Here is a 27,297-nt window from a genome sequence, read left to right on the forward strand (position 1 = left end):
AGAGTGTCTGGAGGCATGGAGCCTGAATTCGGGTCCTGGCTCAGGCTGAGCGACAAAACGGGTTCATCTCGACTTTTAAACGTGCACAATGCAAATACATTGGCAACATGGGCAACATAGGCCTCAGTGCAGAATTAACGTTTCTTTCATGGAAGGCTTGGTGATTGACATTCTAATATGGGATGGAAATACAGAGGCATTATTATTACAGGATTGAGAGGGAAAGTCCATGGGTGACATGAACATACACTAAACGTGGGGTACATGCAGGGGACACATTGGCCACGTAAAATTTCTATTTCCTCATTCCCTCCTTGTCCTCTACTGTGCCCTTCAGGACACATCTATATTCATGAGACCGTATATCTGATCATACAGCATCATTTGTTCGTCTTTTCTCTTTTGTATACGTGGATGGGGAATACAGGCAGTGGCACACAGGCCGCAAATCGCCGGGCCACATTGCAGACAGAGACAGCAAGCGAATATCATAAGCAGTATCATTCCTAGGAACGACAACACTGTCCATCCCCATCCCGATATTACACTCCAGAGCCAACCAGACCAAGTCCATGTGCCTGGATCTTGATGTATCTCGTGAGCTATTTTGTGGAGTCTTGTTATTGCTGCGTATACAGATGGCGCGTTATTTGGAATAAACACGCAACAACTGGAGCCGATCACTCTACAAGCCCCGCCCCTATCTGCCAGGATGACGTCAAGAACAAGGCGGTTCTGAAGAACAACAAGTCGCATGGCAGACTGCTCCTCGGTCAAGTTCGCCAGGGCAGATGCAATCTCATTCACAACTGCTTCTAGAGTTCTTGTTAACTTGCGTATTAGTTTACTGTTTTGGACGGGACCTATGAAGAAAAAGAATCCTTTATTGAAATCTGTATATTGCTCCCAAGCTGTCTCAGTCTGATCAACCACTGGGGAATCGATCTCCCCCCTGTGTCTGACATGCTCTAATCGTGAATCTCGATGATAATGGGATGGGGCTAGAAAAACAGGTGGCAACAGGAACGCTATATAACATGTCCCAACCCAGTCTAAGGGCAGATGTACATATGCTGTCTGACCACAAATGAAATAGGAATGGCGGGAAGCTTTGAAAGTAGACTTTCCTTTGTCATTAAACTCGACTACAGTATTACATTCACTGTGTCCCAGATGTACTGATCCTTTCTTTCTAAAGCACAATTCACCTTTTACTGGTAGGACTGATATAAACGGAGGACCTGTATTTTGCTCGGACTGAAAATTCAGAATCATATAGTTAAGGGAAGCATTTCCTTGCTCGTACACTTCATTTTCTAGATCAGTCCCTTTCCTTTGGGGAAGACCGTCTTCGTCTGGAAAACATGCCTCATGCATTACTTTATTCAAATCTCCCCATATCCAGACACCCTGAGAAACTGCGGACTTTCTGTCTAGTGATGACATTAAAGCAAACCATGCTCCGCACGAACCATTGTGCGAGAACGGAAAAGGAAAAAGGGGCAGAACTCCCTTCATTTTCTGATAAGGTGGGAGTCGGCCACATACCCAGCAATTTGTTACATTGCTGGTCTGATGAGAATGGTGCAACATTCGAATAAAAGTATTGTTGCGCAGGGCTAGTCGATATGACAATTCATGGGGTGGCAGATCACTGAATGTGTGCTCTACAGTGTTATTGGAGGTAATGTGTATATGTGAGGCAATAGGAGGAAAGAAAACATGTAGTGCCAAGCTGATGCATATTATAGTGATGCACAGAAGAGACATAAAAATCAGAGTTACTATACATCTACTGCATAATATCTTGCAGTACTTTTCTTTCTTTTCTCTCTTCTTACTATTCTGGTCTACGATCTTATGCATGTCAGGAACCTGTCTAACCGATTCACCACCTAGTGGACTTAAACAATTAAACGCTGTCTGACTTTCTAGATCGTAACTTGGACCTATACTCCTGGAGTCTTTTCTAACAAAGGGGGCTTAGAGTCTGTACCATCGTTAGAGTCTGTACCATCGGTCCTGTCCTTAGTCTTGATCAAAGTTCCGGAATCTCCAAAGTATTTCTTGCAGTGTTGGGCGTGAAGCCATCCTTTACGTCCTTCGACCTTGACAGCTGTCCTCGTGGTGAGCAAAACTAATTTCGGTGTTTTCCAGCATGGCTCAAGGGGGCTTGATCGATCAAAATTCCGCACATATACGTAATCACCAGGGACGATGGCATGCTCCTTGACCAGGGTGTTGTCGGGGAAGGCGGCGGCAACCTGTGAACAACAAGAGAGTAGTGCAGACATCAAGGAAGCCAGGTAATCTGTCAGCATGTTACTGTCAACATCAGTTATTTTCTTAGGCATAGGCGTACCCCACATATTCGGTGGTCTACCAAAGACCACTTCATAAGGAGATAGGCCTGTTCTGGAATGAGCCACCATACGCATGTAAAAAAGGGCAACCGGCAAGGCTACCATCCAATCCACGCCTTTTTCTGCACAAATCTTTGCTAATTTCGTCTTAAGTGTCTGATTATGGCGCTCTACGAGTCCGGCTGCTTCTGGGTGTCGTACACAATGAAACTTCCACTGATATCCTAACAGAAGGGACACTTGTTTCATTAATTCAGAAGAAAACGGCTGACCATTATCTGAGTACACGACACGGGGCAGTCCGTATCTGGGGAAAAACTCACGCACCAATTGCCTGGCGGTGGTCACAGCAGTATAATCTGGGACTGGGTACGCTTCTGTCCATCTAGATAGTGCACATACAACTACCAGGACATACTTGTAACCTCTACATCTGTCCATCTGGATATAATCCATCTGGAGGACTTCAAAAGGATGGTCAGGAGGATGAAATCCGCCTTGTTCCACCGGAACGCCTTTGCCTGGATTGAACTGGCAACAGATCATACAGGTACGTACTTTCTGCTTCGCTGCTGCATGCAGGTGCTTGTTAAACCATATGTTCTGTAAGCTATCTAGCATTGCCTTTTCTCCCAAGTGTGCTGGACTATGTGCTGTGTTTATGATGACTTGTACCATAGAGTCTGGGAGAAACCATGTAGCTTTGCCCTTAGTCATCCAACCTTGGTCAGTCTGGACCCCTCCTTGTTCAGTCCATTTCTTTATTACATCTGGAGTGGCATGTGTCTGTATGTCGAGTACATCTTGTGAAGGATCCCTGACTGTCATACTTGTTGTCAGTAATGGTACCTTTGTCTTTGTCGTGTCTGTTGGTGTCTGGGCTGTAAGTTTAGCTGTTCGGTCTGCCAGGTCATTACCCTGGGAAATGGTGTCTGTAACTTTGGTATGTGCTTTGCATTTCAGGATTGCTATGGCTGTAGGTAAATGTAATGCTTCTAACAGAGCCTGAATAAGCGGACTGTGCTGAATTTTAGCCCCATGAGAGGTCAGGAAACCTCTCTCCCTCCATAACACTCCGAAATCATGAACAACCCCGAATGCATACTGTGAATCTGTATAAATGTTCACTTTCAAGTTCTTAGCTCTTATGCATGCGTGTGTCAGAGCGATGAGCTCTGCTGCTTGTGCTGATAATGTGTCTATCCTTTGTGTCTCTATGACTTCAGTATCAGTGGTCACGGCATATGCTGCCACTAACTCTCCTGTGCTTGTTCTCATGCATGAACCATCTACATAAAGTGTAAGGTCAGGGTCTGGCAGTGCAATATCTGTCAGGTCTTGTCTTGGTTTCATCACTGTATTTATTACTTCCACACAGTCATGTGGTGCAGTGTCTACTGTGCTTGAGGGCAAGAGTGTAGCAGGGTTAAGAATATTGCATCGTCTGATCTCTATGTGTGGCTGAAATAACGTCAGTTCATATCCTGTCAGTCTTGCTACAGTCAAGTGCTGTGTCTGTGTCCTGTTCAAGAGAACCTCCACTGCGTGTGGAACCTGTACTGTCAGGGGGTGTCCCAGCACTATGGAGTCACTTTGTCGTATGGCTAGGGCTGTTGCTGCAACTGATTTCAGGCACGCAGGCAGAGCCTGTGCCACTAGATCCAGTGTACTAGAAAAATAAGCACAAGGCTTGTGTTTTCCTGCTTGATCTTGTGTAAGGACAGATAATGCTGTTCCATCACGTTCAGTTACGAAAAGCGTAAAAGATTTGCTGTAACAAGGAGTCACTAAAACTGGCGCTTGACATACGGCTCTTTTTATTTCTTCAAATGCCAAGGTATGTTCTTGTGTCCAAGGCAGGACAGTCGAAGACGCTGCCTCTAATGAAGAAATGCCTGGGACCACTGGGTATTGTGGGACTATACATTTGTTCAATTCTCAAAGGTCAACAACTAGTCTGTAAACTGGTGGTGCATTAGGGTCTGTTCGTATAAGAATAGGGATGACAGGTGAATTACATACATTCGAGTCAGTCTCCACTACCACTCCTTGTGCAATGAGTTCGTCAACAATTTTCAATAAGGCTACTACAGCATCAGGTGGTAACTTGTATTGTCGGATACGTGGTAATACTACTCCTGTTTTGAGAGTGTCACGGTGTGGTGTAATGTGCATGTAACCTACGTCAGTCAGACCTTGTGCCCATAAGTGCTGTGGTACTGTGGTATTGGGTTCCCAAGGCCTACATGCTCTGCAGAAATACCCACTTACACCAAAGAACTGTTGGCACGGAAACTGAAAAGTACAAAAGACAAGTTTATTAAGACCCCATGGGATGGTGGTACATTCCTACAGCACCCTTCGGCAATGCAAGAAGTATCACACCGAACGTTGGTGCGAATCCTTCTTTTATACATTGTTACAGGTAATAAAAAATAGGCGGTACAAGGTTACAGAGTTTTATGTACATATATGGTCATTTTTGGAGCACAGCCAACTCATGGGAGGGGTTACAACTCCACTGGTCAGTTTGGCGGAACATTCCTGAGGGGTGACTGGTCAGTTGGGACTGCGCATGTACAGGTTTGACTGTTACTAAAAATAGCCTGTTGCTGGGCAAACTCGAATGGTCAGCGGCACGGACAAAGGACTAAAGGGCATGCTGACCACGAGGCCGCTCATTCTCTAAAATGGCCGCCGTAACATACAAAATGGCGTTTTCAAATATGGCCAAGTTAAGGGAAATAACGTGTAGCAAAGCTAAGCGCTAACCCGGCCATTGTCAAATTACGACAGACGACCCTTTTAGCGTCTAGCTGAAGCTACCTCATAGTGGACGTAGTCAGGATACTCATCTTCGATAGCAATTAACATTATTTGAGTAACTTCCTTATGAAGCATCATTTCATTTTGGGCAAGAGCTCGTCTGGATGGAATGCAAGCTGATAAACACATAGAACATAAGGCAGGGCCACATTGTATACATAAACATACGAGGAACAGTATCCCAACAATGATACAGAAAATCGTCAGCAGTTTCCAGCCCCAAGTGGTAAGCATCGACCAGAACCACCCCGAAAGAGTCCAAGTACCATTGTCCGGGTGTATTTCAGCAGCGATTTTGTGGAGCTTTGAGATTGCATCATAAACAGAAGGCGAATTATCTGGCACGTACACGCAGCAGCTACTTCCGATGATTCTACATGCCCCCCCTCGGTCAGCTAGAACCACATCTAGAACCATGCGATTCTGGAGTGTAACAATTCTAGAAATTTGAAGTTCTTCCGTTATGTTCCCCAATGCAATAGCAGTGTCATTGGCTACGGCCTCGACAACACGAGTCAGTCGTCGTATTTTCCGACTGTTCAAGGCAGCCCCCACAAAGGAAAACAATCCCAAATTAAAGTCTACATATTGTTGTAAGGCAGTACCGGTCTGGTCGATATCGTCCAAGACCACAGTACGTTTAACTCTATTTAACACAAAATCATGGTAAAGCACATAATCATTGTGATACATTGGTGGGGCAATGAATACAGGGGGCAATACAAAAGATACATAACATGTGCCTAACCATCCTAAAGGGAGCTGATGATAACCTTTATTACCGCAAATAAAGTATGTATTTCGGGATGCCACAAATGATATGCCAATCGGACTGTAAAATGTAAGTGTGGTGTTACATTCACTTTTACCAACCGGGATTGTACCTTTATTACGTATGCAGAGATCAGCCTTGGTATTTATAACATTTATAACATGGGAACTAGACATATTAATGTTCCTTTGATTTCTGTAAATTTGGGGTGCAGACATATTGTCGGGCGGTATTCTTCCCATTCAAATCGAGTACCCTCAGCTCGCGGATAACCATCCCGGTCATGATAACATATTTTATTCAAACGGAAAAGCACCCCCCCTTTCGTTGGCCATCGTAATGTGAATAGGAGAGTATACCAGGTGTTACAGGATCCATTGTGGGAAAACGGGAGTGGGATGAGCGGGGTGCCCCCTTTCTTCTGATGCCCAGGCAACATCCCACACACCCAGCAATTAGAAGTGTTCGTCATATTATGAGTATGATGCAAAATCTGAATGAAGCTATTGTTCAGGTAAGTCTGTCGGTGCCGTTCTTCATGGTAGGGTAAGGTGAAGTGAAAATGTTCAGATGGAGCCGGGGTAGTCGGCAGCAAATGTTCTCGTACAGGCACCACAAGTTCTACTACCCAGGCTATTACTGCTATCACGACAATTGTCAACACAAACAAAATTGCACCAAGAATTTTCTTGTCTCGTGATGCTGAAGACGCCATAGTTCAAGAGTTCACAATGTCTCAAATGTTCAACTACAAAAATTAAAAACAATGGTGCTGAGCTCCGAGGTAACCGTTGTTTTCTTCTCCGGGGTCAAGACGGGTGTCGCTACTTTTGGCAGAACTGATCCCCCCCCCTTGAGATTCCCGGCTTCCGTTTCACAAACCCCAGAGCGGTAACCAACCAGTCTCGCACAAAAAGAAAATCTTCCTCCTATCTTGGCCGCAAATCGTAGCGCTGTCGTCCAGAAACGGTGTGGTCCGGGAAGGCTCCCTCAGATTCGGCCGACGTCGCAGCTGGGCTCTTCTCTTTGTCCAAGATCTCTTTGTAATCGGACAGCACAGTAGGATTCACCAGGTCCGGAGAGACGCGGCGGCAGTGAGTTGAATGCACCCACCGCTTTCTGTTGGTCACTCGCACAGCCGTTCGAGTTGCCAAGAGGACCTGCTCGGGCCACGCCACCTCGGTTCCAAGCTGTTTGCCCTCTCAAACGATTTCACCATCACATAGTCTCCAGGACGGAGACTATGGGCCTCTCCAATGGAGTTGTCAGGGAGCGCTTCTCGAACCTGTTGATGAATAGAAAGCAAATCATTTGTTAATCGTGCCAAATAATCGTTCATCATATACAAGGCACATCATGTAACAATCGCGGCTTAGGAACTCCCCATATATTCAAACACCACTTCATACGGTGTGAGGCCAGTTCGAGAGTGGGGCACTGATCTAAGAGAGAGCAATGCTAGCGGTAAGGCATCCGGCCACTTCAAGGACGTTGACGCTACAATCTTAGCCAGTTTTAATTTCAATGTGGCATTGTACCGCTCGACAAGACCTGCTGACTGAGGGTGAAACACAGCATGGAACTTCTGCTGGATCCCCAGTCCCTTTAGCAGATATTCCACAATTTTCCCAACAAAATGAGGACCATTATCGCTCCACAAAAATTTGCAAACTCCAAATCGAGGGAAGTACTCCTTGAGCAAAACCTTAGCTGTTGTCAAAGCTGTATTATCTTTCGTGGGGAAGGCCTCAACCCATTTGCTAAAAGCACACACCACCACTAAGACATACTTAAGGTTATTGCAGCGCTCAAGCTGGATGTAATCCATTTGAAGTGAATGTCTGACATAATATCGACAGACAGAATATCGACATGCAAAAATATCGGAGCAAAAATATCAACAGCAAAAATATCGGAATCCTATCTTCATAAAGGTAAGTACAAAAATATCGAAAAAATAATATCGTAGTACAAAAATATCGGAATCAAAAATATCGTTTTTTTAAATGTATTAATATTAATGTAAAAATAATTTTAAAATACATATAATTTTACAACTATTAAATAAAAATATTAAAACAAAATTAAAACTAATACATATACATTTAAAATAAATAAAACACTTAATAATTTAAAGTAATTTAAATTTTTTTCATGTAATTTATTTGATTTAATGTAATATTTTTTTGTTTTTACCCTGTACGCCTGTACCCCAAAAACCCAAAACTGACCCTGAACCCTAAGAATATCCCTGTACCCCAAAAACCCAAAACTGACCCTGAACCCTAAAAATACCCCTTTACCCAAAAACTGAAAACTGACCCTAAACCCTAAAAATACCCCTTTACCCAAAAACTGAAAACTGACCCTGAACCCTAAAAATACCCCTTTACCCATGAACTGAAAACTGACCCAGAACCCTAAAAATACCCCTTTACCCAAAAACTGAAAATGGACCCAGAACCCTAAAAATACCCCTTTACCCAAAAACTGAAAACTGACCCTGAACCCTAAAAATACCCCTTTATCCAAAAACTGAACCTGACCCTGAACCCTAAAAATACCCCTTTACCCATGAACTGAAAACTGACCCTGAACCCTAAAAATACCCCTTTACCCAAAATTAATTAATATTATTTAATTACCAATTAATTATTAATTAACAATAACAATAAAGTAAATATATTAGCACATTTGCTGTAATTAATTTAATTTAATAATTAATATTATTTTTCCCAAATAGTTAATTAAGAATAACAATAAATTATATATAAAAAAATTACTATAATTAATGTAATTAAATAATTAATATTAATTAATTACCAACTAATAAATAATTATAAATATGTAAAAATTATATTAAATAATTAACTAATTAATAGAAATTAATTACCAATTAATTATTAATTAAAATATGTACAAACATATATCAATTAATTAATTATTATTAAATTACTTCCCACCCTATTCCCCTATAAACCCATAAGCCGCTACAGAACATATTTATCAATTAATCAATGAATTAAAAATAATTAAAAATTATTTCTCAATTAATTAATTAATAACTCCTACTAATTAATAATTAATTTAACATAATTAAATTACTTCCCACCCTATTCCCCTATAAACCCACAACCCGCTACAGTAGTAAAAGACAATATTTAATTAAATTACATTAAAAATAAATAATTAAACATAATAAATACAATATAATATACACTAAATTTATTTAACCCCTTCACTGCTGGCCCGTTTCCGCCCCTGTGCTGTAAACAAATGAACAGGGGCGGGCCATGACGAACCCCAGCCGTCATCAGCACACAAGCACTGTAGTGCATGACGGCTGGGGTTCGTCATCAGCATGCAAGGGGTTAAAAATTGATCTTAGTAACATCAAAGTTATTAATTTCGATATTATTGACATCGATATTTGCAACTTCGATATTACTGATATCATACCAATATCGATATTAAGACTGTCGATATTACTTACCTTCGATATTTTGTCCCATCGATATTTAAACTTCGATATTTTTGTATATCGATATTTAAAAATCGATATTTTGTCTGTGTACCATTTGAAGTACCTCGAATGGTGCAGAAGGTGGAACGAACCCTCCTTTCGGAGTATGAGTCCCTTTTGCAGGATTGTGCTGTAAACATATCAAGCAGGTCTGCACTACTCTCTTAGCAGTATTGGCAATCTCGGGATGCTCCCAAACTCGCGTTAACAATCGAGTGATTGCAAGAGCTCCCACATGCGCTAATCCATGTGTCATCTGGACCATCGCCTGCAAGTAAGCTGCAGGCAATTTCCATCTCTCCATGTCCTTGCTTCTCCAACAACCCTCATCATCCAGTACCCCTTCTGTTGCCCATGCTACAAGTTCTGCTTCAGTCGCTGATTTTTGGATATCTAGTATCTCCGCTCTAGCATCATGCCATCGCTCAGCCTGTGACTTTGTTACATACATGGGGGAGTCAGTTCGAGACATAGCTGTTTGTCTTGCTATGCTATCTGCAAAAGCATTGCCTTGTCCCACTTTATCAGTGATCTTTTTATGTGCACTGCATTTAATTATCGCTACTTTCTTTGGACAAAGCAACGCGTTTAGGAGATCACGCACTAGTTCTCTGTGCATAATGTGTACTCCATGAGAGGTCAAAAACCCACGCTCTTTCCAGAGTAAGCCAAAGTCATGCGCTACTCCGAAAGCGTACCGGCTGTCTGTGTAGATGTTCACACATAGGCCAGCACTCAACTCGCAGGCTCTTGTTAAAGCTATCAGCTCTGCTGCTTGAGCCGATTTCTGTGGTATTCGTGCTGTTTCTACCACCGTCTTAAGTGTCGTGATCGCATATGCTGCGGAAGTCATGCCATCTGGCAACCTCAAACACGATCCATCAACCCACAGTTCCCCGTCCACATCTGGAAGTGGCATATCCTGTAAGTCGACCCGACCCTTTGTTTGTTCCTCAGTCAGGAAAACACAATCATGGTGTTTTTCTTCCTGACCTTCCTCAACCGGATAAGGCAATAAAGTGGCAGGGTTCAGGGTAGCGCATCTTTTCAGTGTGATATGTGGCGCCAGAAGTGTGAGCTCATATCCTGTCAAACGTGCGCTCGTGAGATACTGTGTTTTCGTTTGATTCAACAGGGCATCTACTGCGTGGGGAACTAACACCAACAATTTGTGCGATAAAACTATTCCCTCACTCTGCCGTATAGCTACTGCTGTTGCTGCAACTGCTCGAAAACACCCAGGTAACCCTCGTGCTACAGGATCAAGAATGGCTGAAAAGTACGCGCATGGCCTCTGCTTATCCCCGTGTGCTTGCACTAGCACTGATAACGCGCACCCATATTTCTCGTGCACGTACAATGTGAAAATCTTTGTGTAATCTGGCGTACCTAACACGGGAGCAGAACAAAGGGCCTGTCTCAATTGTTCAAAAGCATTCTGACATTTATCTGTCCATTCAAGGGGCATTGGTGTAGTTTTGGACAGTAACGCTAACAAAGGTTTTATAATGTGCGAGAACCCCATTATCCACTGTCTACAATAGGACGTTAGTCCTATGAAGGCGCGTACATCTCTCTGAGTGCGGGGGACTGGAGTGTCTAAAATCGCCTGAATTCGATCTGATGTTAATGCACGCCCCTCCTTAGACAAAAGATGACCGAGGTAGGCCACCTTTGGTCTACAGTATTGAAGCTTTTTCTTAGAGACTTTATGGTTGTTCTGAGCCAAAAAGGAAAGCAGAGCGAGGGTACTCTCCTCACATTGTGCATAGGTGTCTGCAGCCAACAGGAGGTCGTCAACATACTGTATAAGGGCTACTCCAGATTGCAACTCAAAAGAGTCAAGCTGTCTTTTTAAAGCCTGGCTGTAGATACTAGGACTCTCAGTGTAACCTTGAGGAACACGACAAAATCTATACGATTTATTATTTAACGTAAAGCCAAATAAATATCTGCTATCAGGATGGATGGGGATGGAAAAGAACGCGTTTTTGAGGTCAATGACACTAAATGTCATCGCTGTTGGGGGAACCAATGTGAGCAATGTCGTGATGTCGGACACCACCGGATATTGGGGAATGACAATTTTGTTAATTTCTCTCAAATCAATAATAAATCGATAGACCTTGTCGTCAATGTCTTTCTTAAGAATCGGAAGTATAGGGCTGTTGCAAACATTGTAAGGAACCTCCTCCACTACTCCTGCAATGATCAAATCTTGAACAATGTGAGTCAGGGCAATTTCACCTTCCCTGGAAATCTTATACTGTGGTACACGTGGCAAAAGTACTCCCTCCTTCACAGTGATTCGAATAGGTGGAATAAGCATCTGTCCCACATCCGTGTCTGAGGTCGCCCATAACGTGTGCGGGAGAGAGGCTAATGCTTCAATTTCTTGTATAGTACAAAATCTGTCTGAATCTGGATAATTATCGTTCAAAATAACTCGCACTCCCTCGGGAGCGCAGCGTATCGTTGCTCGAAAATATTTGAGCAAATCAATGCCCAGAATGTTATCTGGGGTGTGAGGTGACAACAAAAATGGACCAAAACTGAAAAATTTGTCAATACAAAGTGCAAGAGGTTGAGATAATGGGCTAGGAGAGGGTGTGCCATCAAACCCTATACATGTTATCGTTTCGCCAGACAGGGGAGCCCTTGGAACCACGTTTTTGGACAAAGCGCTACGAGTAGCTCCTGTGTCGACTAAAAACTGATCAGTAGAACCCAAAATGCCCGCTGATACATATGGACCTCTCTGATCTACTGGCACTTCAACTGATTCCGTAGCCCATCCTATGCAGTCCTATGCATGCACATAATCCTGATGCTCCACATTCTCACCCTCCGATATCTGATATTGATTTCGTTTATCAAAGGTATTACGTTCATCCTGGCCACGGCCCCTCTCTTCAAACCTACCACGATCACTTCCGCCACCTCTCGCCCCCGAATAACTATTCCTCGACCTTCCACCTCCTCGACCACGCTGACTACGTTGCTCACGAAGTACCGGACAATCTTCAGCCCAATGCCCAAACTCCTTACAATAGGCACATTGGTCCTCCGCTATATCCGTACGACCATACGACGCATTACTCCCTCCTCGCCTACCTCTATCATTCCCTCTAGATTGCGTTCCACGAACCTGTGCCAACATCACCTTCGTTTTCAATTCCTTCGTTTTCTTATCAACACTTTCTTTAGCCTCTAATTCCTGCCGCTCATAATACTGAGCCATAGTTAACAATGACGCAGGGGTCGCCGTGGCCCAGGAACTTTCACTCGCCTTTAATCGTTTTGCAATTTCCGGTAGGAGATTAGCCACATACTTATCTACAAACAAATGCCTACCCGTATCATCTGTTAACGATTGACCACTGTAATCGTGAAACGCCTCTTCGAAACGTGTAAAGAAATCTGATACCGTTTCATCTAACTTTTGTTTGCACGAAGCTAGCATAGTCCAATCGATCTTTTTAGGGGGAACAAGCGTTTTTAGTTTAGTTAAGATAGCCGCTGGGAGGTCTAAAATCAAATCACATGGTTTACATGCAGGTTCCCTGTCTAAGTCAGCCTGGTTTATTTCTTTCCAAGTTCCTCCAAGCATTGTTTCATCATTAGTTTTACGAATCGACCTCCACATATCAGGCGGAAGAATTAACCCAAAAAAGAGATCTATATCAACAAGAGTCATAACACAGGAGGAAATGGCCCCCTCCACCCCTTCATAGAATGCTGCTGGATTTTTACGAAGATCGGGTAAAGAATTTTTTTAACGCCATAACATCTGCTCTATTTCAGGGCGTATACACCCAATTATATATAAAGTACCCCTTTGCATCCTTCGATGTTTTATCCTCATCTGTACCGTCCCCTTTTGGGGGAACATACAAAGGTGCAGCTTCACGCGTAGGCATAACATGCACTTTAGAATTCTTATCTGAACCCAGGATAGAACACTGTTTGGACTGCTCCGTCGACCCCGGCACGGGCTCCTTAGCCTTTTTCCCTTTCTCCCGCAATCTGGATGCCTCATCCCGTAGCTGGAGCAGCCGCGTGAAAAAGTCATCTGCATCTGTAAGAACAAATACACCTTTACCCAAATTCTCACGATGAACCGACATATCCTTAGGTTCTAAAGTCTCTGAATGTTTACGAAATCGAGTAATAACTTCTTCTGCGAAAGTATTCAGAAAACACATCAATTCTCGTTCTGTCCATGCATTCTTTGCATCTAGAACTTCTGGCACAGTTACCTGATTCAAATTTAACTTCCTAGCAAAACTACGTAATTCCGCTGCTCTCTGAGCAGATAACCTGACACTCGACTTATCCGTTTTATCTCGCTCTTCATCGCCAGAATCTTCAGTCGGAGCTGTAGGCTGAACATACGGAGGCGGAGATCGATCTAGTAACGAAAAATCATCAATTTCATTATTAAGGACAGGATAAAGCGGCCGTCGAATAGGAAATTGACCGGTCGTTTGCAAATTACGTTCCTGTGTCTCTCTCTCTTTCTTTTCCTGCGCCTCCTTTTCCTCAAGCTGTAAAGCTTCATCTCGAGCAGCCTTGGGCTGCTCTTTGTCCGCCAAGGCAACTTCGCGCTTCATACGTTCACGCACCGCTTTCTCCCACATTCGTACACAATCAAACATATTCTGTCTAGACCTGCACTGAAACAAACATTGCTCCACAAACTGAACCTTTCGTAAATCAAACGACCCATGTAGTGGCCATTGCAACTCGGGATCAGTTCTAGTATATTTATGCCATAATTTACTGTACAGTATTGGGGGAAGGCCGAATTTCACATACATCTCACGGTTTGGAGTTCCTTCTGGGGGAGCCGGCTGTGATTCCGATAACCTAATCGTGGTACCATTTCCAAAACAGCACATCCCTCGGAGCGTACTTAAAAAAGGCATGTTCAAAAAGTACCACGAAAACGTGATACCATAAAAATGGCACTTACAGTACTTCACACAAATGTGCCGCTCAGAATACAAACAAAATTAGAGAAACATCTCTACATGCCTGCCTATGTGAAGTGCACTACACATATAGATTCAAAGTTCACAAAGTCAAAATGTTAGCTAACTCAAATCATAGTCACAGTCATAGAACTTCAGTAAGCGTCCGTAGACTACCTTACCGATCACAAATCTTACCCAAATCTCAAAAGTCCAGATTCCAACTGCCAAGGTCTTTAATCGAATCAGCCAAACGGCACTATCCAGCAACACAGACGATCAAGATCTCAGTCGGAGACCGGCGCCACCTGGAAGGTCAGATCAGAAGGAAAGGAAGAAAACACCGTGGGTGCCAAGACTCGGGTCACTCGGTGGCAGCGTACGCGTCCATGGCGAGTTTCCAATCCTTCGTCACGACCTCTCCTTCGGGCATCCGAGTCACCGATGAGTCCCTTCGTGGTCGCCAATTTGTGGTATTGGGTTCCCAAGGCCTACATGCTCCGCAAAAATACCCACTTACACCAAAGAACTGTTGGCACGGAAACTGAAAAGTACAAAAGACAAGTTTATTAAGACCCCATGGGGTGGTGGTACATTCCTACAGCACCCTTCGGCAATGCAAGAAGTATCACACCGAACGTTGGTGCGAATCCTTCTTTTATACATTGTTACAGGTAATAAAAAATAGGCGGTACAAGGTTACAGAGTTTTATGTACATATATGGTCATTTTTGGAGCACAGCCAACTCATGGGAGGGGTTACAACTCCACTGGTCAGTTTGGCGGAACATTCCTGAGGGGTGACTGGTCAGTTGGGACTGCGCATGTACAGGGTTGACTGTTACTAAAAATAGCCTGTTGCTGGGCAAACTCGAATGGTCAGCGGCACGGACAAAGGACTAAAGGGCATGCTGACCACGAGGCCGCTCATTCTCTAAAATGGCCGCCGTAACATACAAAATGGCGTTTTCAAATATGGCCAAGTTAAGGGAAATAACGTGTAGCAAAGCTAAGCGCTAACCCGGCCATCGTCAAATTACGACAGTACATTCTGGAGTCTGTGGTCAAAATCCTTCAACACATAATGTCCTTTAAAATCACGTAAGAACAGTCATACTCCTTCCGGAGAACAACATATAACTGCTCCTAGTTCTTTCAATGTCTTTATACCAAGCAAGTTTTCTGGACATGACTTAGTAAGTAGCAAGTCTGTGGTACGTGACAATGGACCAACCCCTAGGGAAACTGGTTTCGACACTTCGTTAACAATAGGCTTTCCTGAAAATCCCAGGGAAACATTCTGTGAGCCTGAGAGAGGGGCCCCTGGAACCTCGTCATGGCTGATGGTAGTCCTGCTCGCCCCTGTGTCAATCAGAAATTTTCTGTCTTTTCCCAATTCACGACTATGTACATAGGGACCCTCTTGATCTACAGGAACCTCAATAAGGGGCAAGCCAACTTCCCTCTCTATGATTTGATTTTGATTTGATTTGATTTAAAATTATTTCTAGAGCGCACGTATACCAGCGGTTTCTTGGCGCTAACTCTAACTGGATCCAAAGCTAGTAGGCAGAGAGGGGTGGGGGAAAATTAATCAAAAGACTTTTTGAACAGGTAAGTCTTAAGGTGCCTACGGAATTGAGGGTACTGTGTGATGGTACGAAGTTCAAAGGGAAGGGAGTTCCAAAGGGTCGGGGCAAGGGTGGCGAATTTAGATCCTCCCCACTTCTTTCTCCGGAAACGGGGAACAGTGAGGAGGGATTGAGAAGACGAGCGTAGTTCCCGAGTAGGAATGTATGGAGTAATCTCGGACGAGCTAAAGACCGGAGCCAAGCCAAGTCGGGCCAGAAAGGTCATGGTTGCAAGCTTGAATTGGACCCTGGCACCCACAGGGAGCCAGTGTAAAGATTTCAAGAGGGGGGTAGAATGGTGGAATTTAGGGAGCTTGAAGACCAGGCGGGCCGCCTGGTTCTGAATCTGTTGTAGGCGCCGCAAGCTGTAGGCGGGGATGCCGGCATATAAAGCATTGCCGTAATCCAGGCGGGACACCACCATGGCCAGGATTATAAGCTTAAGAGCAGAGAAAGTGAAGAAGCGAGACACTCTGCGAATAGTTCGCAGGGAAAGAAAGGAGGAAGATACCACAGAGCTAACCTGGGAGTGAAGGGTGAGTTGCGAATTGATTTTTATACCTAGGGTTTTAACAGAGGAGGAGGGAGCAGGGGAAGTGCCAAGAGAGGGAGGCCAGAAGAGAGAGGACCAGGGGCTAGATGAACCACCCGTCAACACCAACTCGGTCTTGTCAGGGTTGAGTTTAAGGTGGTTGTGGTTCATCCAGTCCCTGATATGGAGCATGACAGATTGAAAGTTTAGCACAGAAGAGGGAGAAGAGGATAGGTTGAAAACAAGCTGGAGGTCATCCGCATAGTTAAATACGGCGACCTCCATCTGTTGAAGGGAAAAGATAAGAGGGGCGAGATAGAGATTAAACAAGACGGGGGAGAGGGAAGAGCCCTGGGGAACCCCGCACTGCACTTCCCGGACGATCGGCCGTGAAATCACCCAGACGGACAGCCTGGGTGCGATCACTCAGGAAGGAGGACAACCAGACCAGGGCGGTCCCCCCGATCCCCGCCGCCTCGACACGGGACAACAAGGCTGTTTCATGAGAACTGTGGGTATTCTGGATAGCTTGACTGCGTGTACTGATACATTTGTTGTGTGGCATTAACTGGTGGTGGTGGGGGTGGAAAATTCGCTACTGTCTGTTGCGTGTTCTGTGGGGTGCTATTCTGCCTAGGAGGATGCGGTCGTTCTTTTGTCTTGCCTGTAGCTATATTGTGTTTCAGGACAGCACAATCTTTTACAAAATGACCTGGGTGTTTGCAATAATTACAGTTCCCTTTAGCAAGTGTCGTGGCATTTTTGTTCGTATTAGCTGGTACCGTTTGGGCAACCAGCACTTTCATTTTCGTCTCTTTCATGCGTCTCTTTTCATGATCCTGCTCTTCTCTAATTCTGTTCTGGTGATATTGTAGCATTTGCTACATTTGCGAAGGGCTATTTGCTTGCCAAGTACTCTCAACCTTCAGTACTCTATTCTTGATCTGGGGTAAGGAATTCTCTACTAATTTGCTCACGAAAAGATGTGGATATGACTCACTACTGGGCTTAAGGCCACTATTAATAGAAAAACATTTCTCGAATCTAGAATAAAAATCACTTGTGTCCTCGTCTTGTTTCTGTTTACAGGCCGAAATAGCATCCCAATCTTCCTTTTTAGTAATCAATAATCTCGGCAAAACCTGTATTAGGAGTTCAGGTAGTTCTTTGGCTTTGTCCCCAAGACCAACCCCCGGGAGCCTGGCTTTATCCTCTGTCTCCAATTCTGCCCAACTTAACTTTTTCTCTCCCACCTCCCAGTCTTTTTCCTTAAGCTTTTCATAAATTCCTGCAGGCAACAGTACTTTCAATAGTTTCAGTATGTCAGCGTATGTGTACTCCCCTATGCGGAGAATGTCTTTTAATTCACGGTGAAACCCCCCCGGGTCTTTATCATGGCAGGGCAACATCTTTTTCATTTCCAGTATTTCTAATTTCGGTAAGGGTGTGTAAACGTATACTCGTTGAAGCTCACCCGTTGCATTTTTGACGGGATGTACCTCTCGTAGGGGGTTCTGTCTGTCTATGTATAGGTGCTTTCTGTCGTGGTGTGGGGCAGGAAGCATGCATGTGGTCAGAGAATGTAAGTACTTATGTCGTTGGTCCAGGATAACATTAATTAATTCAGTACCTAGGTCTGTCCATCTTTCTAGAAGTATATCGTCCAGTAATTTATACAATGAACCAGGATCAGAATATTGACTCTCATACAACGTTATCAAATATTGAACCATGTAAATACCAGCCAAACGCTGTTCGTTCGGCGGAAGACTCAAGAAAGTCTGGGCTACTATGTCATTGCTATATATCTTAGAATTAGACACCCACTGGACGGCTGACCGGGCCAACTCCTTTTCGTGTGGGGTGTGGGATCGCTCGTTCTCTACCCGTCTTTTCAGGGCTTTTTCTGTAGCTTGGAATAAATTTTCAAGGGAATATCTTTCTTTTATAGAATGTCCCTGTTTGCGGTAGTCGAGGCACTTGGGCCTGTCAAACTGTCGTGCTTTGCCTACGTAATTCATTTTGTCCTTTGCCGCGGTTTCTGGCTCAAGATCTTCCGATGATGACTTATACTGCCCGTCAGACTCTTCCCTGTGTATTTCTAAGATCTCCTTTCGTATTTTCTTGTACATACTTTCTGTTTGTCCCTGTTTATCATGCCGACCGGCAGCTATGTTGTCACTCCAATCCATCAGACCTTTCTTTACCTCTTTGTCTGGTTGGTCTTGTTCCCTGATCAGACAGTTAGTCATAAAGCGTAGAATGAAGTTCTTAACCTCCACCTTTCTTTGTTCCATGGCCTCTTCTATACTCTCGGGTCCCTCCCCCGTTCTAATGAAATGGTATATTTTATCTAGGTGTTACTTCATGCCTGGTAATGTGACCAAATAGTCGACGGCATGTATTAATCTTAGTGAAAACACGAGCATTGAACCCTCTCCTGGTACTGGATCGTATATACAACGTGGAACTGTTACAGTATATTTAAATGGTGTTGATGTCATTTGTGGCGTTCGTGATAGCCCTAGCGGTGTTCGTGTTGTTGGCGGTGTTCGTGGCGTTGGCGGTAGCCCCCCTCCCACTGCCCCTTCATCGTCTTTCACGATATGCTGGAGCTGTAGGAGCTGAGCCGCTGATGGGGGCGGAGGGAAATCTTCATTTACATAGTCCGGTGCGGGCTCTTCTAGATAGGAGGAAATAAAAGCCTCAGATGCTGTCGGCTTCTGTCTACGTACTCTAAAGGGTACAGGTGGTGGCGTACGCGACCTACGCGATGTTTCTGAGGGGGTCAATTTAGCTAGTTCTTCTGAGAGGACGGGATAAATACCAGCAACGAGGGCATTTCTTTCTCTATCAGCTTGTTCTGCCTTGACCTGTTCCCCCTCCTCCCGCAGTTCTTTTTCTTTGGCTTTTTCCGCTGCTTGTTTACTTCTCTCTGCTTGGTGGAATTCCTTCTCTGCTCTCCTATGTGACTCTTTACGCCATAACTCAATGGCATCTTTCTGAGACGGTCTTACTTTCCTTTTCCATAGCGCTTCCTCCACTTTCATAATGCATTCAGAATCCCATGTTCCTGAGGCAGGCCATCTGTACTTCTCCTCTAAATCCTTCGTGTAATCTACCCACAGGTCTAAAAATAATATGGCATCTAGCCCGTGTTTGTTATACATGAAATGACCAGGTGTGTCTCTAGGCGGGACGGGAACTGACTCTTCGAGTATCCCTTTCCTGGTCCCTATCTGACGTAATTTCGAAAACAGTGGCATGTTGGAACGAACTTGAAAACACAATACACACTAAAATAGGCTGACTGAAACAATCATTCACACTACAACACTAAAACAGATACATTTTGACTGATACATGGGGGAAACATGAACTTGAAAACCGTTAACTTCATGCACTGGAATACAGTACAACCATATCGGTCTCATAAAGAGACACGTCTTTACCGTGCCCACCGAAATGGACCCGTCTTTACCGTGCCTGTGTGAACGGACACGTCTTTACCGAGCTCAAATAAATGAACCCGTCTTGAAACTTTGATCTTTATGCATTCCCAATAACGGTACTCACCGGGAAGCAGAACTTGAAGGCCTCGGAAACTCGATACTGCTGCGTGAACTTGGTACTGCGCATGCGCCTCGGAACAGGTGGGCCTCTGGAAACCTCGGACCTTGCTCTCTCACGGCTTGGGCTCTGGTTGGGATGATCCGCAATCCTCACCGCCTCGTGTGGATGCCTGGTCGCAGTCCGTCTCCTCCGTGGGCCTGAGGGAGTAAGCAGGAAGTCCCGCTGGCGTGTACACTGTGAAGTCCGTCACGGCTGTAGAAGGGGGCATGGGCTGGACCTACATCGCCGGCGCGTGGGAAAAGGGACTTGTCCCTGTTCAGGCGCCAGAATTATGTGGTAAAGAAAATATTACCCTGTCTGAATTTCTATACTTAAACAAAGGGTCATGCATATAATGAGAGGCAGAGTCCGTGGTGTCCGATTCAAAAGGGCTTTATTTCAATAACTCGAGTTAAGGGAGAATCGGGTTCCATCACCACTAAGGTTCAGGAAGGGTCTTCTGAACTTTATTCACAGAGTACAGTATTTATACATTAAACATACATAGCATTGCATAGAGAAGGCGGAGCGCTCCAGGCGGAGCGAGCGAAAGAGAGAGATAAGAGCATATGGGCGTGCAAAAGGGCGTGTAAGAAGGCGTACACGTGGGCGTTCCCTTGAGGAGTCATAGATGAGTCATAGGTGGGCGGATACATGGAGGGGGTCTGCATGATCAGCTGGAACCTTTACCCTACTTGTGTGCGCCACTTGGTCATGACGTGCAATTGACGTGTAACTGGGGGAAGCTGGGGGGAGCTGAATTTCGGTCTAGTAGAGAAACCTTCAGTGTCAGAACGACCTGCACGTCTGGTATTATCTGATATCTTATGTTGGGAGGATGTATTGTCTGAAGTAAAGGTCGCTCAAGCAAAGGTTGCTCATCACTAAGAGCCAGTGTGGGCTTTTATTTCTTCGTGCATTGCGTGGGGGCATGGGCTTTCTATGGATGCGAGCTCTGTAAATCACTTAAACGGAGACAGAAAGACTAGGCCCTATCTTTGTGGACGGGTTCTGTTTACCTTCTTCACTAGGCAAGAATGTGTTTCTGTGGAACAAGCAGATAACTGTATGCAAAATACTGTCTTGGCAGGCCGGACTGGGCCCCTCTCGGCTGAGCAGAAAGTATGTGAGACGTCAGGGATACGTAGCTAAATTGCAGCTTTCAGAGTGTCTGGAGGCATGGAGCCTGAATTCGGGGCCTGGCTCAGGCTGAGCCACAAAACGGGTTCATCTCGACTTTTAAACGTGCACAATGCAAATACATTGGCAACATGGGCAACATAGGCCTCAGTGCAGAATTAACGTTTCTTTCATGGAAGGCTTGGTGATTGACATTCTAATATGGGACGGAAATACAGAGGCAATATTATTACAGGATTGAGAGGGAAAGTGCATGGGTGACATGAACATATACTAAACGTGGGGTACATGCAGGGGACACATTGGCCACGTAAAATTTCTATTTCCTCATACACGACGGTCTGACACCCCACTACAACTATGTGCTATATTGCCTTCTCACCCCCCAAGCCGCTTCACCACCTAAGGTGCTTTTCCCTGCCGGTCCGCTTATTGCGCCCCCACAATCCCCTCTTTATCAGTATTGTTTCTTTGATCCAAGAGTGGTGATATTAGAGATATGCATTTGCTTTTTATTGTTTATTGTCTTGTCTATTCCTTTGAGTTATGTAATATTTTTTGTCTTTATTCTTATGTTTGTCTTTGAAATTTCAATAAAAACAAATAATTTTGGTTTTTTTTTAAACTTTGGTGTCTTTTGATGAATCTGCATGACAAAAACGTTTATGTACTTTGGCTCCTTTGTGGAAAGTTTTTCACTGATCCGTCAAGCGAAGGTTGAGAAAGAGTTGAAGGGTAAAATTGTAATTACCCTTTTTTTTAAAGCGTTGTTGGGGTTTGTATATTTTTGCACCGAATCACTCATTATGCTCACTATGTGTGTTTGTACTGATACATCACATTACATTCCAGTAAGCAGTGCCGTTGGTTGTCCAGCACCTGTGGACCAATGCCTGTGTTTTATGTTGTATGACATGTCAATCATTAATTGATCTCAGTTCATTAGCACAACATGCATGAATATATGCTCCAACAGCAGGCAAGTATGCCTGCACTACTTTGTTTTTGATTTATGTTGTATGTCCTGATTTGTCTTATGAGACCCTGACTGGCAGGTCAATGGTTACAGGACACAGAGAGGAACAGACGGAGTGCTACTGACAAAAGCCCCTAGCCCAAAGAGGCCATTAAAAGTGGGTTGAAACATGTCAACCTAGAGCATGGTGTGAGAACTTCATATCACTTTCAGAACACCTGCATCACCTAGTTTTTAAATATACCGGAGGCACCCAAAAAAAAAGAAACTAGGGTGTCTACAACTTTTTTTATCATAACAACTAGAACCCTAATGGAGGTAATATCAAAAGTGCACCCTGGAATATATGTTGACCCCATCCTGGTTTATAGAGACCTGACTGAGACCCAACCATAAAATATAACACCTCTAGGGAGTGTGAGGGTCACCAAAATAAACATTTTGGGTGTTGCTTTTGAAAGTATTGAGTAAATCTGGAAATGTATTCAGCAGTCAGGGCACAGGATATTTATGGACAGTAGTGTAGGATTTGGGAGATGGTGACCTGTGTATGAGAGCAGAAAAATTAGATGAAACTGCACTAGCAGGAAGAAGAGGGAGACGACGAATACATGCAATATTTTGTCACATAGTTCACGCAATGTATGCAGGTCTCTGGTGCAACAATCACAAACACAAACATTAGTACAAAAATATAAGAAATACAAGTTTAGTTGCAACAAAAAATGTAACGAAAAAATAAACAGTAAAAACGAGGTCATGATTGTAAAAATAATAAAATTAAAAAACTTTTGAAAACAAAAAAAGTTTAAACATTTTCTTAGGGCTGGGCGGAACACGCAGAGTTGCACTCGGCAGATTTCTGCAGATTTGCCGAAAAACTCTGAACAATTCCGCTGAAATCCGCGAGCAGGTGTAGCAAGTTGTAAATACTTTCATATTTGCCATTATATCACTGTTGCCTATATTGGCCAGTGCCAGTGGTGCAATCAGGTGTACAAGGTGCAGACTGGGCTTACCCTGAACACCTTGCTGTCACCGAAAGCACCATCACCCAGCTCACTGACGATGATGTTTCTCTGGTGACGGTCCCTCTCTGGCATGGAGGTGGCACCAACCAACATGCACACCCACAGTCCGGATGGCCAGTGGAGAAGAAGGAGGTCAGGGTCAGTAGAGGTCAGTTGGCTGAGGGGCCCCTCAGCACCAGGTAACGACCAGCCAACTATGGGCACACGGTCCCTCCAGAAAGGGAGTGGATAAAGTTCAACACCAGACTTCCTCCTCTCTACAGCTTCAACCAGGGAAGCTAGTCTACTCATGGGTGAAAAGTGAACATGTCATGGTGACGACCATCTTAGGGTCAGCCAACTCTATTAGTAACTATTAGTTAATAATAGGGTTGCCTGACCCTAAGATGGTCGTCACTATGACACGTTTTCTCAGCACTGCAGGGCTGGGCAAAGAAACATAGCCTGGAAGCCATGCAGCCCTTCGGAGCCGCCATGCTGGTCCTCGCAATTGCAAGCATCCACTGGAGTAACCTTGGTTTTCTGTCTCTCTTTCCTGTCACTTTACGTGCTGGTGTGTATGGCACAGCGGCGCCTAAGCCTCACATGCTGGGCATGTTGTGTATGGGTTGACAAATGTCTGTGTGGTTTCATTTTCATAATTCTCATTTTTTTAATCTCCAACAAAGCCAAGCCCCTTACATATTCATTGGTTGCAGGGGTTGTTCCACCTCTTAATGAAGGAGATTACTTGTGTAGTGTTGCAAGATTAAACTATGCAGGAAAATGTGGGGCACAAATATTCATTTTCTTACGTTAGACTTTTTGGAACTGATGTCTGAAAATCCTCAATTTGTCCTTCACTTCTCAGAAGAAGAAATATTGAGGTGTGACCAAGATGGTGGCATAGCTACACGCTCCCCGCAGGAGCTCCACATCCAGATGAGAATATACCAGCTTCTTTTCTTCCTGACCACTGGATGATGCTGCTGAAGATGAGGCTCAGGGTGAGGAGGCTGAATTAGGCCCCTGTTAGGGAATAGTGCCAGTGACTAGCAGCAACTTGAGCACGCCAGTTATCTCCCTCTGCCTGCGGTAGGCGGAGTTTTGCACAAACTCCGCACTCCGAAAGGGAATGTGGAGTGGCAAAACTATGCAAACTCCATTGGCGGAGAAGAGCTTATCGCCCAGCTGAACATTTTCCTAGCAGAAGCTTTGAAAAACAACACAAACAAAAAAACATCAAGAGGTTATATTGGGCAAAGACGCAGTCCTGAGTCCAATGAGCATAGCTAGAGTTTGTCAATGAAAGGGTATAAGGGGGACGGGAAGAAGGTTTGGAAGATTGCACAGTGATGCCAGGTCATGCACCTAACCTCCAATGAGCCTGGTAATAGGCAATTAGCAGTGGGGCTGCTCACCTGATGACGGTTTTACAGATATTAAATTTAGAACACGATCAAAATCCTAGAAAGAACACCAATGTTGATGTGAGGTTACAGTTAGAGCGAAATACTTTATAAGAGAAGGGGCACCAGAAATGTAGTCTGGATAGCAAGTTTTAGTCCATTCTTCTGCATTATTTATGATAGAAAGTAAAATCAGTCATCAGCCAACGCGTTTCGATCCTATGGCATAAGAAACTTCATCAGGGCTGAAACAATCACATAAGACACAATATAAGCCATCACAAATAGAGACATAAAAAAGGACATGACAAATTGACATATATACATATAAAGATATACAATTTATATACACTTGATAGAGAACATTGAGATGACGCTCACTAGGATCCGATTATAGACAATTACACTAAGTGTAGTTATGTCACTAGACAGCCCACACTGCAAATATATACAAAGTTATATAATATATTGACACAAGGTGATAAAAATGACATATACAGATAAAACACATATATACATATATACAAATTCTACACAAAATACGCGCAGCATCTGTAATATTTGGCAGTAATTGGCTCTGGGTGACAAAAGAGAAAATACACAGGTAAAAAGACATATAGACATATATATACAATTTACATGTAGCCTAAGTGCAGTTTGATTAGACGCAGTCATTAACATTCTATTTCATTTAGTTGTGCAAAGGAGAATTGGAAGGAAAGAGGGAAAAAAAGGGAATGATATTTGCGCTCATCCCTTGGGCATAATATGACAAGCATGCCGAGATTTGATGATGGGAAAGAGGAGATGGCGCAAAATCTATTAGGCACTAGTGTCTCTATAAAGCCAGTGGCTCAACGGGCGTCCAGTAAAATGAGCCTCAAATTTTCTTTTGAGATAAGAGTGTCTGAAAAAACAGGAGCTAGCCCGCTGGTGGGAGGGAGCAATATATGGACAACAGGAAAATACCTGGAGGGCTAAGGATTTTAATTTTTCCTACGTTCAAAGATTTAAATGAGGGGTCATTGAAAGAGTGGGAAGGTAACCTCGAGGAAGCATCACAGGTTATGATGAAAATTCTGGTGAGACAGTCCAGGGAAAGGCGGGAGAAACTCCAGGGAGAAATTGAGGGCATTGAGAAAGAAATTAATGAGATGAAATCAAAAGATCTTATTGAAAAAATGTATGCCATCTTAAAAAAAGTGATGGAAAATCACCAAGTGTAAATAAAAGAGAAATACATTGAAAAAAATCAAAAGGGACGTTATGGACTACCACAATGGTTGTGTATACACCTTCTTAAAGAAGTTTAATAACTTCCAGGGGGTAGAAGAGAAGAAGAGAAATAGAGATGAGAAGAGGTGAGAGTGACGACACATGGCCAGTCAGAAGCGTCTCTGTCTCATCACAGAGCAGCATAACACTACACTACATGAGATCCCTTTAGAGGAAGGTGTCTCTTCCTTCCAGAAGGAATTAGCAAAGTTGCATATAAGCAACAGTCTACAACAAAAAAAGGACCAGCCAAAACCAGGAGGGGAGGGAGGAAGTCAAAGTGGAGGTTCAAAAGAAAGGACAGTAGACAAAGTGAATGTGGTAACACGGTCCAAGAAGGTCTAAGTTATGTATCATGTGATGTCATGAGTTCAAATGATAAAATGATATTAGAAATTATGACAGTGATTTGAAAATTGTGAACTTATCACATAAAATCTTGGAAAAAAGATGAAATTAAGTTGTTGAGCAAAGGTCTAAACTTTTGCCCCACTCAGAGTGGCGATATCACCAATGTCTATGTCGATTTGTATACATTTGTGCAAGCTCCTAAGCTTAGGGACTATTTCTCAGATTGGGTCTACAAGCCAGTTGAACCTCCTACTAGATAGCGTACTGGAACCCGTACTATTGCATACATGCGGAATGTACAGTGTCTGCTTTCCCTTGGTGAGGATGGGGTCCATGACATACCGTCTTTGTTTGGAAGAATTGAACATTCCCCAGAATCTCAACATGGACAGTGGTTTAAGGCTGAAGTCTAAATTTGTGGCTACTACAGCTTACCACCATAACATTGACAAAGTAACTGATGATTTACATAAATTGGAAATGCCTAGCAAATTTTTGCCACCCATTCATCACAACATTTCCCCTATGGTAAGACAGGCACTCAATAGACTCAGTCAAGACAGTGACTTCATCATTAGAGAGGCTGACAAGGGTGATGATGTTGTAGTAGTGAACCCCTCAGACGATATGAATGAAATTAATCTTCAATTGAACAATGAGTCATGCTATAAGGTGATCATGGGATATCCCATTCAGAAACTTGCTATTTTGATCAAAGTGCGGTTGAATAAATGGAAAGATATTTGTCTGCTCACAGAAGATGAGTTTCGGTACCTAAGGGTTGATTGTCCTAAATTCCCTTGCATTTACATCCTGCCTAAGATTCAGAAAGGGGTGCAGTTTCCCCAAAGTCGGCCCATTATTTCAAGGGTGGGCTCACCCACTAAAAGATTATCAGAGTTTG

The sequence above is a fragment of the Lissotriton vulgaris genome, chromosome 9 (assembly GCF_964263255.1).
Source record: "Lissotriton vulgaris chromosome 9, aLisVul1.2, whole genome shotgun sequence".
Classification (NCBI taxonomy): domain Eukaryota; kingdom Metazoa; phylum Chordata; class Amphibia; order Caudata; family Salamandridae; genus Lissotriton; species Lissotriton vulgaris.